The sequence below is a fragment of the Lepidochelys kempii genome, chromosome 7 (genome assembly GCF_965140285.1).
Source record: "Lepidochelys kempii isolate rLepKem1 chromosome 7, rLepKem1.hap1, whole genome shotgun sequence".
In the NCBI taxonomy this organism is placed as follows: domain Eukaryota; kingdom Metazoa; phylum Chordata; order Testudines; family Cheloniidae; genus Lepidochelys; species Lepidochelys kempii.
This window is the reverse complement of record NC_136386.1, coordinates 42,413,557-42,428,903: the sequence shown is the minus strand read 5'-3', so window position 1 is coordinate 42,428,903 and position 15,347 is coordinate 42,413,557. Positions and strand designations below refer to the sequence as shown.

The 15,347-nt window shown below is 40.6% G+C and overlaps 1 long non-coding RNA gene across 1 annotated transcript in view; it reads right to left on the bottom strand.

Annotated features, from left to right (window-relative positions):
* The window catches only part of LOC140914486 (uncharacterized), a 48,206-nt gene that overhangs the window by 7,452 nt on the left and 25,407 nt on the right, over positions 1-15,347 (bottom strand). The window contains exon 3 of the long non-coding RNA XR_012159878.2: positions 8,703-8,787. This is a non-coding gene — a long non-coding RNA (uncharacterized LOC140914486). The remainder of the gene's footprint in view (positions 1-8,702; positions 8,788-15,347) is intronic.

Sequence of the window (15,347 nt, the reverse complement as noted above, 5' to 3'; positions counted from 1 at the left end):
TCCCAGCAGTTAATGGTAAAAAATTACCATAGTGACCCTTCAGGTGGAAATCTGTGAACACCTGAATGGATTACTAAATAAGTCTGAGCACATGAAAATAACCCTTTAATAAACAGTACTAAAGAAAGTGACGATGAAGTGAGCTGTAGCTCACGAAAGCTTATGCTCAAATAAATTTGTTAGTCTCTAAGGTGCCACAAGTACTCCTTTTCTTTTTGCAAATACAGACAAACACGGCTGCTACTCTGAAACTTTATTTTAAAGGTTATTTGACACAGAAAATAAATTGTCCTGATTTCATGGCTTGTCAAAAATGAATCATCTATCACTACAGTTTCACATCTTACACTGGGGATAATTCAGGAAAGAAGAGCACACTAAAACTGTAATAAATGCTGTAGTTTTATCACAATAGATGCCTTTTATATTTTTCAGAAACCATATAAAAATTACAGTTAGAAGGCATACAAATAAAAAGGATAGTGTATTGCCAATTTCAGCTAGAATGGATAGAGAAGACATGGCCTCAGAACAGCACAATTTTCCCAGCTTATTTTTCTTGTTTGGTAAGGGTTGGTTTTTTTTAAATCTCCTAGCAAAACTGAGCTATTTAATCCTGTGTGTTCCTTTAAAATGCCAGACACCACTTACTGCATGATTCTAACCATTTGAAACTATGAACAGACAACAAAGTTATTCTGGATTTCTAAAGAAGCCCATTGAGTCTACTGTAACAACTAAGCAAGAGTTTTAATCCATGGAAATTCTCTGCCACAATGTTTGGTGTTAAATCAAAATTTTAAAAACTATAAAATAATCCTGAGAGGTTGTGAGAGTGATAGAATCATCAGCTGCTAAGAACGAGAAAGCTCAAGAGAAAAGGTGATATAATGATTAATACTAACGCCATACTCATTTTATTAAACAATTCCTACATTAAATCTATTACCAAGTTAGAAGTAAATCCAACTACAATGTGCATTCTTCAAACTAATTTCCTTCTTCCAGCTATCCTTCTGTTATAAAATAGAGAGACTGAGTACTCTTACCTCAGAAGAGAATTTTGGTTTGTCTGGATCCAGAAGAAACCAGAAATACACACTGGTGAGTGTGACAAACTGGGAAATTGTCTCTATTATCTTTTTATCTACTCTCTTTCCCTATTCATTTATGTGTTACTGCCCACCTAAATGCAGAGAATTAAGTGAAGGGAACCTATAACACCTTTTCTCTTTCTGCCCTTCCATGTGTGACTGGAAGGTAGGTTCATTCTCCAACCCCTCTCCCTGACCCTGCATTTTTGCTGGGCACACAGGGTTAACAGCCAATGATTCTGCTGGTAGTCATCATGGTCCTGTGAGGGGAGGCTATTCAGTTGTTGATCTCCCTTGGATGTTTCTCTCATTCAGGGTCAGGCACCATACTGCACCCACAACACAAGAGGTATGATGTAATCCAACATGACGGTTATAGCAAAGGAAATAATGTGAGGTTACGGTCAAATGGAGAATGAAATGCAACATGGTTTTCAAAAAAATCAGACTGCTTGGTTTTTTAACAACCCCTTCACAGCTTACTTTTAGCTGGAGGTCCATAATTTACTGAAGCAGCTACAGTCCTGCCTGGTAGTAAGTATAACATAGAAGTATGTCATGTCAGCAGCAACCAGAAGAAAAAGAGAACACCATAGTCCCAAGTATATACTCTGAATTCCTATTTCTTACTACAGGAAATATTTATTTACATATGAACATAAAGCCCTTCCCTGAGAAGCCAGCAACTTCCTGAGGACAAATTTGGAACAGTTTCTAATCAAATTACTCTTGTGCATATTTAACATGAAGGAAGTAGAGGTGAACAGATTGAGTAGTTACTTAGCTTTCATCACAGGATCAGCATGACAGATTAGTTAGCAGTGTAAATAAGACATGGGGAAAGTGTGTATGGTTAAATAGCCACATGCCTACTGTAGATTTTGAAGAACAAAGTGAATCCATATAAAAAAGGTCAGTCATATTTCATCACTTTAACAGGCAATTACAAATCACCTTTTCCATGTCAAATCTGAAGTAACTGGGACAAATAAAAAGTGGAAGACTGGACTGCACTGGCTTCATAAATGTGTGCATGACATCTAGCAGCTGGCTGACAGAATATGGCAGGCATGGCCAAACTGTGGCTTTTACAGTTAAAGTGTGGGTCGTGGAGCCTCCCACGCACCCAACCCCCGATTCTCCTCCTAACAATAGTTATGAGAGGGGTGATATTACCTGATCCAATAATCTCACTCCCATGTTAACTGAAAAGTGTAATGAATATATTTCCAATGTCAGCATTAACTATTGTCCTGTATTTTCTGGGATCACAGCACAGAGCCGGCAGCAGGGGGCAGCAAGAAGCTGTGCCCCCTGCCCTTTTGGTCTCCCCGGCACATGCCCACATCAGAGTTTCCCCAGCCACCTCCTCTAGCAGCATCGGTGGTGGCAGTAGCACCAGGGATGGGCGGCAACAGCACACCCAGGAGCAGCCTGGGCTTCACTACTACTCCCCACTCCCACTGCAGCTCCTGCCCCAGCGCCCCCCGTGCCTCCCGGACAGCATCCCCTCCATGCCTCCATCAGCTCCCCCACTCCTCCGTGCACCTGCTGTGCCCCCTGCCTGGCACCTGGGGCAGCCAGTGAGGAAGAGGGTCCCTACTCCCCCAGGCAGAGGGACTCCGCTGGTCCCCTGGCGGGAGGAGCAGGCTGCGAGCAGCATTTCACCTCACTACTGAGCTCCCCACACACACACACTTGGGACCCCTAGTGGGGCATGGAGGAACATGGGGAGTGACCACTACAGCCCTGCACTGGAGGGAGGGCTAGGAAGATCCAACACAATGGCTATAGTAATGGCTGCATCTCCCCACCACACACCACTTCCATGGGATGTTTGAGCAACTGGATCTGTTGTAATTGCAGATCCCGAAGCCTGGCCCAGGCTTCACCCAAAATGCTGTCTTCTGCACTGGCCTATTTTGAGTGCTCAACCTAGCCAACCTCCCTCATCTATCCCATGGAAGGGAAAATATAGCACATAAGTGGTCTTGAGGAGCTTGCCTAAAATACGTGTACTGTGGTGAATTTCACTCTATCGGCCCTGATTCTCTACTCCGTCTGAGCTCTGCAGACATAGGCCCAGATTCACACGCTATCAGTGCAGATAGGTTAGCTTCCAGGTGAAACTGTAACTGAACCCAGAATCAGCCATCAGCATGCCTAGTATTTCTATAATAGTTTTGTGTGGGTACACACAGAGTAAAAGGGAAAGTGATGAAACAAGAAACAATATTAGATCACCTCACTACAAAACATGTATTTCAGACCTTAGTCAACTTGTAGAGATGCAGTGATTAAATTCATACATTTAGACTGCAGTAGCTCTTTCCAAATACAGTTCAAGACTGTTCTTGCCCATAAGATCACATTCTAGCGGGGGATTGTGTGCGCAGATGGACTAGAGAACATACATAGCTCTACATACTGCTTGATTTATGAAGTAATTTTAAATACAGTTATTTGAGATCTATTGGCTGCTATGTCTTTCTCTACATCTGATTAGAAATTACAATACATTTGACTAGCTGGACTTGAAGGGTTAACATAGTTCTCCATTTGTTTAGTATAACCTCTTGGTAAAGTAACAAATAATAAATTTAGTGGGAGTGACTGCACGAATAACAGCTACATGACTGGACCCTTAATATTCACATACTGTTAGTATGATATCTATATGGGCATTCTAATGGTGTAGTTTGAGAATACTGAGAAATCTAGAAGTCCAGAAATGAACTTAAAGTCCTTGACCATCAATGGGACGTTGCCTGTATAAAAAGAAATTAAGATTGTGTCCCCTCCACTGTTCCCTCTAAGCTGTGTGCCTGTGAGTGCACACACAGATCCTAAACCCTGCACACAGAGTGAAACACCGCGTGCACAAAAATTTGCACAGAAGCACAACAATTTGCGCACACAGCCTGTCAAAAATTAGAGGGAACATTGGTCCCCCCCCCATGTTCTCCACAATAAATCTGCATTGCCAAAAGCAGCTTATCACCAGGAGTGCTGGGTATTTCTCCAGCTTGGAAACTTCTCTAGACCTTGTTGCAGCAGCAGAATCATGCAACTGGAATTGTTCGATTAACTGGAATCGTTCAATTAACTGGAATCGTCTAGATTTCTAAGAAGCTGTTACATTTAGGATACAAAATATCTGTGTGTGCCAACTGCTTGAACTCCCTGTGAACTCAGTGGCCCTGCACTGCATGTGTCTTATTATAATGGTTGTAATATAGCCTGTAGTCTCATGACAAATTCAGTAATGCTGTGGCAGTCAGGTAGGATCTACTTAACCAATGCATGGATATTGGTTGTCAAGATTGTTTTAGAATGCTGTTCAGCCAAATACAAATAATACAATTTTTCAATAAATAAACTGTCAAGAAAACCTCACTACCAGGGATGTTTTAACGCAAAAGAGACATCTTGGCTAACTATCTCCTTCTTACTCATGCTGGTAATGGTAAGGTCCTCTTATCCCCTTCCAATTATAGAAGACACTGAGAGATGTTTTAATTCCCTCTGAGGATCCTAGGGATTCTTCAGAGCTTCTCATTCCTCTTACCTCCTCACACAGGACAGTAGGAGCTTCCCCTCTCCTTTGTTTCAAGAGGCCTGGTTTAAGCTAGGAAAACCAGTACCTGATTTTTAGCAAGAGCTGCACCATTGCAATCGACAACCTAACTGCTAGGATAGATGATGTGCCAGTATTAAGCAACACCTGAGCCCAGGAATGGAGTAGTTACACTGGAACTGAAAAACAAACACTAATTTTCCTAGCGTGGACCTTAGAGCACAGGAGGAGAGAGTGGCCATAAACTGCTTGGGATGCACCTGTCCTGTAATTCCAACAGCAAAAGTACAATATGAATACTAAGCCACTTATAGTCACTAGGTGGAAAGTCCATTGATGGGGTTTGGAACCGTCATTCGTTTCACTATGACACAGTCCACTGGAAAAGTGGCTCTATTCACAAACAAAAAGCAGACAACTTTCAATGGAATTGAGCCCAGAGATGTGTGAATTTGCTCACAGAAAATAATGACCTGAATCTTCTCCAAAATCCAAACAAACTTATTTTGAAGTATTTACCGCTCAGTCAGACACAATAAAATCCAGAAAACTCAGAAGAGACCCAGTTCTTCTAAAATTTCCTGTCCAGTTTTGTAGATCAAACACTTTGGATAAACTATACTCTACAATGTCTGGATGCGTGCCTCAGAACCAAAACATCAAACCATCTGATGGTTCTGCATCATTGCTTAAAATCAATTACAGTATTTCTGCTCTAGTGAGATGTCTGTAGTTGGACTCAAAGAAGCAAATGTCAATCAAGTAAATAGAAATAATTTTGGATTAAAAAATAGTACAGGTTGTAGTTATTCCAAGCCCAAATGATGGAAAGACTCTAGGCTAAATTGTTCTACTTTTGAGGGTATTGTGTGCCAAACTACTGGTTAGTCAATATCTAACCTCTATAGGAGCAGGTAAAAATCCCTCAAAATTTAAAAAAAAAAATTCAAAAACAAAAATTGCCATTTTTCAACCAAGTGAGTCCCTATACAGTTCATAAAAGATTATCATGATTTTTCTGTAAGCTTTAGCTGGTACTGGAAAGAGAAATAACTGCAGAGACATTGACTTTTATAAAACACTCAAAGTTTCATTTGGAAAAAGCTGTGTCATGGGTATGCTGTGGACACAAGGTTCAGGAAATGTCTTCCCGAACAAATATTTTGCAACAGTATTTTTAAAGCAATTAATATTTGACAAAAATTTCTACATTGGTCACGGATCAGTTGGCAAAGTGTAAAATAAAACAAAATCAAAAACTGAGCCCTTTCTGTTGAAAGGTTCCCACCCTTCTTCATTTTCATTCACTGATTTTTTTTTTGTAATAAACAGTTATGTACATACTATCCTCTTCCTAATACAGGAAAATATATCCTCAAACTAAGATTCCACCTAAAGCTATTGCACTTCTTCCGAGGAAAGGGCATCCAATGTCAACTTCAATATGCTTGATCTTTGCCCTTCCCTTTCTCTCCCCCTCTCAATGCCAATCTGTTTATAAAATGAAGGAAGTGTTCCAGCAGTCACGTTTCCAAACACTCTTAAAATTTTCATTTCTATTCCTTTGTTCTTCACCACCTGTTCAGCTGCTGATACATTCTTTAAACACACACAGTATGCTGGTCACATTCAGAACATGCCAGCCAAGTCCACATCAAAGTGGTAGAGAGAAAAAAAACAGTTTTTCCATATATAATCCACAAAGGCAGCATTCGCTCTCTCTTGGAGTTTTTTTGTGCCCTAGTGAAGTACTGGACCTAAAATTCAAGTAGCTTAAGAACATAAGAACGGCCATACTGGGTCAGATTAAAGGTCCATCTAGCCCAGTGTCCTGTCTTCTGCCAGTGGCCAAGGCCAAGTGCTTCAGAGGGAATGAACAGAACAGGTAATCATTGAGTGATCCACCCCTTCACCCATTCCCAGCTTCCGGCAAACAGAGGCTAGGTACACCATCCCTGCCTATCCTGGCTAATAGTCATTGATGGACGTATCCTCCATTAACTTATCTTGTTCTTTTTTGACCTATCCTCTATGAACTTATCTAGTTCTTTTAGTGTCTTGGCCTTCACAACATCCTCTGGCAAAGAGTTCCACAGGTGGACTGTGCATTGTATGAAAAAGTACTTCATTTTGTTTGTTTTAAACCTGCTGCCTATTAATTTCATTTGGTGACCCCTAGTTCTTGTGTTATGAGGTGTAAATAGCACTTTCTATATTTTCTTTGAACTGCACTGTACACAGAGCCAAATCCTCTGAAGTCTACTATATACCAACATCTTCAGGATCCACATTTAATCAGGATCATCTGTTTTTTCCCCCTCATAAAGAAGGATCTTGGCAAATATTAATTATAGCAACCAATGAAAGCTGCTGTATGTGATATCTCAGTCATACAATTTGACTGTTTTTGCTGCAGTTGGATTTACTTCTGCAATATGCCTCCCAATAATTTGCTTTGGCCTTGAATGAAAGAAATAAGGTGTTCAGGTCTCTTTAGAAAAAAAGTTAGGCTTAGTTTTGAAAATAAAAAAGTTAGTTAGGGACAGAGTCATAGAGTTTGAAGCCCTAAAGGACCACTAGTTCATCTAGTCTGTCCTCCTGTATATTACAGACCACCACCATCATCCAGCACCTGCACTAAACCCAACAACCAAATGAGACCAAAGTATTACAACCCACAGAAGACAAGATTATCACACTCCACAGGCAGAGAACAGGAGGAACTGAAGTGCACCAGTGCTCAAGGCCCTGGCAAAGACAGGAAAACAATAGATTGAGATATACCCAAATAATTCCAATAAGTGACCTGCACCCACAGGCTGCAGAGAAAGGTGAAGACCCTCCAAGGTCACTGCCAGTCTGACCTGGGGGGAAATTCCTTCCTGACCACACATATGGCCATCAGTTAGCCAGCCAAACACATGAGAGAACCGTTAATGGAAACCAGGAGTCCTGAGCACCAATCTTTTGCCCTAATCATTAGACATACAACAATATTAGTAACAGCCCATGGAAGAGTGGCACATTTAGCCATTACGAATGAGCTGCTATAGGTTTTAAAGCATGAAGCATCACAAACCTGGAAACAAAATTATTTGATTTCTGTTACGGTTTTGATAATACAATGAGACTAATTAAATGTAGATGAAACAACTTGATTATCATCCTTGATTGCTGAGCATTAACAACATTTGTATGTGCATGAAGTACCCTTTTAAAAAGAGACATTAACGTGTATTAGAATGTATCTATTATTATACTTCCAAGATTTTGCACATCCGTTTGACGGCTGGTCCTTTTGCAATTAATATCAGCATTGTTAGAAGTCCCCTACCACTCTCCCCATATATGCAGTAAGATGTGGAGAGAGCTTTCCAAAGCCTGTGATTTTACCTATTTGCACAGGCTGAACTTAATTTTTCCCCTTAAAAAAAAAAAAAGATTGGGGGGGACTCTTCTCTAAAAGTGCTCATTTGCAAAATCTATTCTTTCTCAAATATCTTCAGCTATTAGGAAGTAAATTTAGCTATTATTCTAATTTGCTTCAACTTATAGGTACAGATACGCAAGTGAACATATGTTGAACAAGCTGGTTAAGAATATTTAATGGGAATTTAGCAATTTGTAAATTGAAAGTGCAAATGTGGCAGTTGCCATAGATCCTTGTAGTTCCTTGCTGGCACTGAGCCCAGGAAAGCTTAAAAATATGCAACATATTGATAGAAGAAAAAGGAAGAAAAATAGAATTTCATGTGTAAAGCTTGCTGTAGAAATATAACTCTGCATATGGAACTTATTGTAAATTGTGTAAGCAAGACAAAATAATTTTTAATGCATTTATGTCTGCATTGTGCTACTGGGATTAATGCAAATATTATAGTCATACCATAAATTCACAATGAAGTGAATGCCTACAAGCAATTCAGTTTCCTATCCTTTGTAGCAATGAACAGGATTGTGTTTATTCTGTATGAGTTCTACATTTGTCAGCAAATGAAATGGTGAGGAATAATCTCCTCACTTGTACCTACCTCCTTGTGACATTTCTGCCACGGAAACAAAGATCCCCTTTATTTAAGCCACAGCCACAGAGGAAGGCACGACATTTTCTAATTCCTAGCAAACAGAAGGAAAGTGAAAGAGACAGTTAATGAGCTATTATTAAATAATAGCAACCCTAATGCTAGCAGATGTTAAGCCTATTACATTAATAAATTATGATAAACTTCCATTTTTTTCATGTTCCTATAACTGTCATATCAGTTCCTCAGGTTCTTGCTTTGTTACATCTAAATTAGCACATCTAGTTAAATTATTGGTTGCATGATCTGAGAATTGCATAACAAACCAGCTTTTATTGAAGAGGCTGATTCTATCAGGCATACCGCACCCTCAGTTCCCATGGGTGAGCACTCATGTAGGATTGAGCCACAAACTTTATAAATTAGCTTTAAATTAAAGACAGCTTGTGAAAACAGACAACAGATACTAGATTGGTAAATCTCTCTGGCAGAAATTATCTTCCTCCATATATTGCTCAGTACCAAGATGACAGTCAGAACTTAATAAAAAATAAATAATAATGCTTTTATAAAAGTACTGCAGTATTCTGCAATCATCACCAAGATGCAGTAACACAAGATGTAGCATTTTAGATCTTTTTAATAAAGGTATTGCCAAAGACTCACCCCCTGACCACAAACTTAAGTGCCCATTGCAGTCACAACTGTGTACAGAAATACAAGACACTCATCTAGTAGTGCCAGAAGAGGGGATAGTTACAAACTCAAAACTCTGGGCAGGGTGTCAAAATATTCACGCAGGTTCCTGAATCTTTTAAGCAACTGGGCCCTGAATGAGGGTCAAATTAAGATTATGGCAGGCCACCAGTTTAAATTGGGAAAAATATACAGTCTAGAGTAAGCCTAAAGCTAACTAGTTACATCTGTATTTTATGGAGTGCAGATGGTAATTTCCCATTCTACATGCAAATTATCAGCTGATGGCATTGAGAAGTAAATGAAATCTTGATTTCTGTGAAATCTTGTACCATAAATTGCACAGGCATCCCCCTCCCCTCAGTCAATGGGAGCAGGATCTTGAATTGACTGCAGGGAATATAACAGAGTGCCCAGAAAGTTGGGGGCAGGAGGGAGGATGTGAGAGCACATGTGTGGCAAGATGGGGGCTGCCCTCCTTCAGTTCCACTGCCTCCCTTTTGGCTATATCACTAAGCTAGCTGTTTGGCTCTCACCTGTTCCCTCTGCAGCCTATTTAAACCTTCCCAAGATTTTTTAAAGCTTCTTGCTCCTGCTAGATGCCCTTCCCTTAGTTGGAGTGAAGAAGCTGTGTTTTTAAGGACACTGCAGGTCTGACTAATTGCCTGTTTTGGAACAACAAAGAAATTTTTTCTCATTGGGCCAAAGTGTCAGAGGTCTACTGGTTTTTTTCACTTTCCTCACAGCATCATGAGGATAGTTGAGTTGACAGCAATAGGACATGAAAGTTTAATAGTAGAATAGGTAAAACTGGCCAGTGTTCAATGCAGATAAAGGTTAAAAAGGCCAGAGGTAAATGAGACCCAGCGTTTCACTTGTGGAACTTGTTGCTATATAGGAGAAGAAGAGATCTGAAGCCTTCGTGGACTGAGGTCCCCCTTGGTAACTTCTATATATCCCACATGCACACAGTGGGAGGAAGAGCGAGCTGAGGCCTAGGCAGGTCTAACCTAATTTATTGGTTATATGATGAGAGCCCTGAAACCCCACAGTGGAACCAGTTACATGCCTGGTATGTGTAAACAGGGGGTGGGCATATATCTTAAATCTATCTGATTCCTGTGTGTTTGTCACTCATTCGCCTGTGTCCCCTGATCAATCTCGATGCAAATAGAACTCCCATTAGCTTTAAATGAGAGTTTTGCCTACATAATGAATTATTTTAAAATTGCACCCCAAATGAACAACTTTGTACTGAAACCTGGGAACACTAGCTAATTTAATATATGGAAACACTTGTTTTTCTCTTCTTTAAAGAGCTTCAGGGTTGATGGATTCACCTGATGATTTTGAATAGAAATTTTTTTGTTTAAATCCTAGTAGAGTTACAAATATATTAGAGTCCATTATTGATGACTGTTCCTTTCCTCTCTTTCACTTGGAAGACAGTCATTACGTGTCTCAGCAATGCAAAAAAGCCTGCCTAACATTTAATATGCAAAAGTGAGAAACTACTGTAAAGATATGATCACCATCAAAAAAAAAAAAACTTTACAAGGGTCAGTTATTTAAATGGCAAAACTAAACTAGTTGTGTTCCTGAAGTACAATTTTTAATCTACACACGTCTCCAAATTTCAGGGTGTTCAGAGAGGGGATCAAGATCAGTCCAGAATAGAGGTGAGCAGTAAAGTTGAGATCTAAATTTGGTTTCAAACATCTCAGAGGTCAGGTTTGGTTCTGATATGTAGAGATGGAGCAGCCCATTGTAGAGCAGCGATAGCTTCAAACTTCCCCCTAAATCCTTGTATGTTATCTGGAAATTTAAAAATGGGCTTAAAACCAAAGACCATTTATGCTTGCTTGAATCCCCAGTGTTGGTTCTGTCAATCCACACACAGGTTCTGGAGCAGGTTTCTATGAAGTGTTGTATAATAGTCAGCTTCCTTTCACCAGAAGATGTAATAATGTTTTGCTCAACTAATCTTGTTGAATGAGGGGCAAGAAGCTCTCTGTGAACGTGTGGACGGAGAGGTAGTGAGGGACGGCATTTACACTCGGCAGGGGGAGGGGGAAGCTGGCTTCAGGCTGGGAAGTATGGTCCTGGGCCCTGTTCCTGGGCCCATTCTACCCCTCAGGTCCCAATCCCTACTCCCTGGCCTGATCTATGGCAATGCGGAAGCCGTTCCAGCATCTCTTGGTCCCGTTCTTGCCTCTGCACCCCCCTCCGAACACCAGCCACGCACAAGTTTACTCAGGGGCAGAGATTCCACAATATTTCCATTGTGAGGGCGCTCGCACACCCCTATTCCCTGTTGTTACATATGCCTGGCTGTTGTGTGTTAGCAATTGTCCCTCCCCCTCTGGCACAATGGGAGACCATTCCACCTCACTATGTCACTGGGGCACCACCCAGTATCAAGAAATTAGTGAATCAAGTGCCAGGGCCTGAGGCCTCTTTGGTGGGTTAGGGCAGAACAGCAAAGTAGTCTAGGTAGCTCTGACGCTCCAGCTGGTCAGAGCAGCAAAGCAGTCAGGGTAGCTCTGACCCTCAGGCAGGACAGAGCAGCAAAGTATTGTAAGGAGCTCAGGCCCTCAGGCAGGGCAAAGCAACGAACAGCTGTTCAGCCTAAGGTGGAGAGCCTGCCACATAGGGTAGAGGAACCCGGGCCCATCCTACTCCACCGGGTCCCAGTCCAGGGCCCTGACAGTGGCAGAGCGCTCCACCAATGGATCAGCAGGGATCCCACTGCAACACACTGACACAGGTTCTGATAGCAAAATCAGACCAAAGTCTGGTTCCCCTGGGCTACTTCCTATCACAATCTGGGAGAGTGGTACCATCTGCTGGGGCCTGCCGCAAGCTTGGGACATCTATTTCCTTCCCTAGCTCAGGCTCAACTGGGCTAGAGATCCCGCCTCTTATACTTCCTGGCCTGCCCCTTAGCTTCCAGCATGAAGGGCAGGCCTGGCCAGCTTCTGCCCACCTCTTGCTCAGTGGGAGGCCACTCCACCTCACTACACTGGCCTATGATTAGAGGTCCTATTTCCAATCAAAGTATGCAAAAGCCCTACTCTATGACTGGCAAACAGGGAGGAAGGAAAAACCACTTCCCTCTGAGTCCACTTGTTTTTAGCCTAGAGTTACAAGCAATGAGCTGGGAAAAAGAAATAGGGTTCTTCAGAGGCTGAACATGGCAACTTTATAAGGTTATTGAGGTGAAAACAAACAGAAGTTAAAAGCGGAAAAGCTAAATAAGGGGCCATTTCTCATTTTGAAACACCTACTGAATGCTACAGGAATTTAGTGGCGCAGAGGATGCAGAACTTGGCCCTAGCCCCTCAAGAGTTATTTTTAGACCAAGTGGGTGCTTAGTTTATCATTTGTAGAAGTCTATTTTAAAAACAGTCTAATTTACTAGAAACTAGAACAGATCATATAAATATCCACCCCTTAAATATCAGATGAGTTTTTAAAACTGTGTTTTAATCAGTTAAATTAATATTCTGAATGTAGATTATAAGAACATTTAGTGGATAATGTGCAAGAATTAGAATATTTTTCTGGTAAACACAAGTGTTTCACTGCTGGTGCATTAATAGAAAATAAATAAGTAAATCTTTCTGATAAGCATGAGAGCTTTCCCAATGCAGCCATTTCTGGACCTGACACTGTTATTATCTTACCAGTTTAACCTTTTTCTAATATTGCTTAATTTGAACTGGACGGCCATTTTTCTAAAGCAGGCTCTCTCGTAAATAGAGTAATACTTTGTGTGCTGTGTGTATTAAAAAAAAACTGCTGTGTGCACAGACTGCCACATCCAGAAGTGTACACATGATATTAAATTAGTACAGGTCTCCATTATATGTTTGGCACTCTGAAATACAGGCGAGTTATGCTATGAATAATGTAGAACAGATGAGATTTGTTTTCCCCTCAGAAAAGCGTGTGGATAGGTTCTATTTCTAATGTTCAGACTTCAGACTAACAAAAACCCTAATCAAGAACAGAAGTCTTGAAAGCGTCAAATAGTGATACAGCATTTAATAGCTCATTCTAGAACGTAAAACCCCAGTAAGAGTTGGCTTTTGAAGAGAGGTTTTCAAACTGGGGTCTGTGAGCCAGAATACTTGCTGGTGGTGTGCTGAGAGCAGTTTGGTTATATGATGCTGGCTCCTCATTTCCAGCTGCTAAACTCCAGTAAAACCGTTAAATATGTATTAAATTCTTTCCTAATTACTTTTCCATTAAGCAACAACATAACCCATAGATATTATACACGGTCTACAGCCTATATAAAATTAACAAGTACAAAGAATGTCACATGCCAGGTTTATGTACCAAAGAGAGAGACAAACTAATTGCCATGAAACTCAAATCACTGTCCAGTAGACAGACTCTCAAAGAAAATTTTAGATACCGCTGCTGCTTCAAACCTCCTTGGTTTAAACTACACTATTCTCCTAACAAATAGATGCACATGCTATACATTGTGACTGTTTCTCTACATGTAATGTAGATGTTCACATGCTCCAGTTCCTTTCCCTGCTGCTTATGTACCTGTCAAGTTCATTCACACTCTTCTCCCTGCATGGACAGAATTGGCCTCTCTGCCATCTACTCACATAGAATTTCCAAGTGTGCATGCATAAAACAGGTGTCTCACCAACCATTAACAAACAATAAATCATAACAAATCCATAAATAGCACTCACTAAGGGAGAGACAGGATCTGCTTTGCAGAATTACACACACACACACACACACACACCTTTAAAAAACTAAGATTGCCTATGCAACCTTAATTTGGCCAATTTGTGCATATGCATTATGATACAATCTTCAACTATGTGATCACATACTACTTTTTCCACAAGTCCCTGCAGGATGGACACTGCTCACTGAATGTGTAGTTATTCAATATTTCTTTTATCCTCCTCATTCAATATGTGGCCCCCCTGCATTATCTACCACACACCTTTCAGATTCTGCACTGAGTACAGAATTTATTAATTTAGTTGTGTGCTTTTCTATGATGCTGTCATCATATTATCTTAAACTCTTTACAAATGATAATGAGTTCATTCTTCACAACACCCATGCGAGATTGACAGAAGCATCAACTAACCTTTTTCCAGGAAGCAGGGGGGCAGGAAGAGATGGGCACAATTTGAGAGAATCGATCCTGATTTTTTCAGAGTACTTAGCATTGTATAGCATTTTATATGGTCAGAGCAGAGATCCCATTGACCTCAGCTGGAGTTGAGTGCTCAGCTTCTTCTGCAAATCAGACCCCAGGTATCTCAAGAGGTACACAGAAAATGAACATACAATGGCCACCCATGAGAAGTATGATTTAAGTGACTTGCTCAGCATCACACAGGACCTCCATGGCAAAGACAAGATGAGAATCCAATTCTCCAGGGAGGTGTTAACTGCAAGACCATTCTCTACCTTATTCATCATCTTTCAATTTGTGGAGCTGTCATAAACATACAGCTAAGGGTAGCATAAAATCCCTCCTTTACCTGTAAAAGCTCAAATAACCTGGTTGGCACCTGACCAAAAGGAGCAGTAAGAAAAGAAGATACTTTCAAATCTGGGGGGTGGGAGGCTTTGTTTATGTTCTCTTTGTTTGTTCTCTCTCTGGATGAGAGAGGGACCAGGCAGGAAAAAATATCTCCTGAAAACCTACCTGAAATGAGCATCTAAGATTACAAAAATTGTAAGTAAAGGCAAGGAAATTCATTAGATAATCTTTTGTTTTAGCTTGTGAATTTTCCCTATGCTAAGAGGTAATTTCATTCCTGTTTTGTAACTGGAAGCAGAGTCAGAGGGTAATCCTCTGTGTTTTAAATCTTTTTATTTACCCTGTAAAGTTACCTTCTATCCTGATTTAACAGGTGTGATTCTTTTACTTTTTTTTTTAAATAAAATTCTTCTTTTAAGAACCTG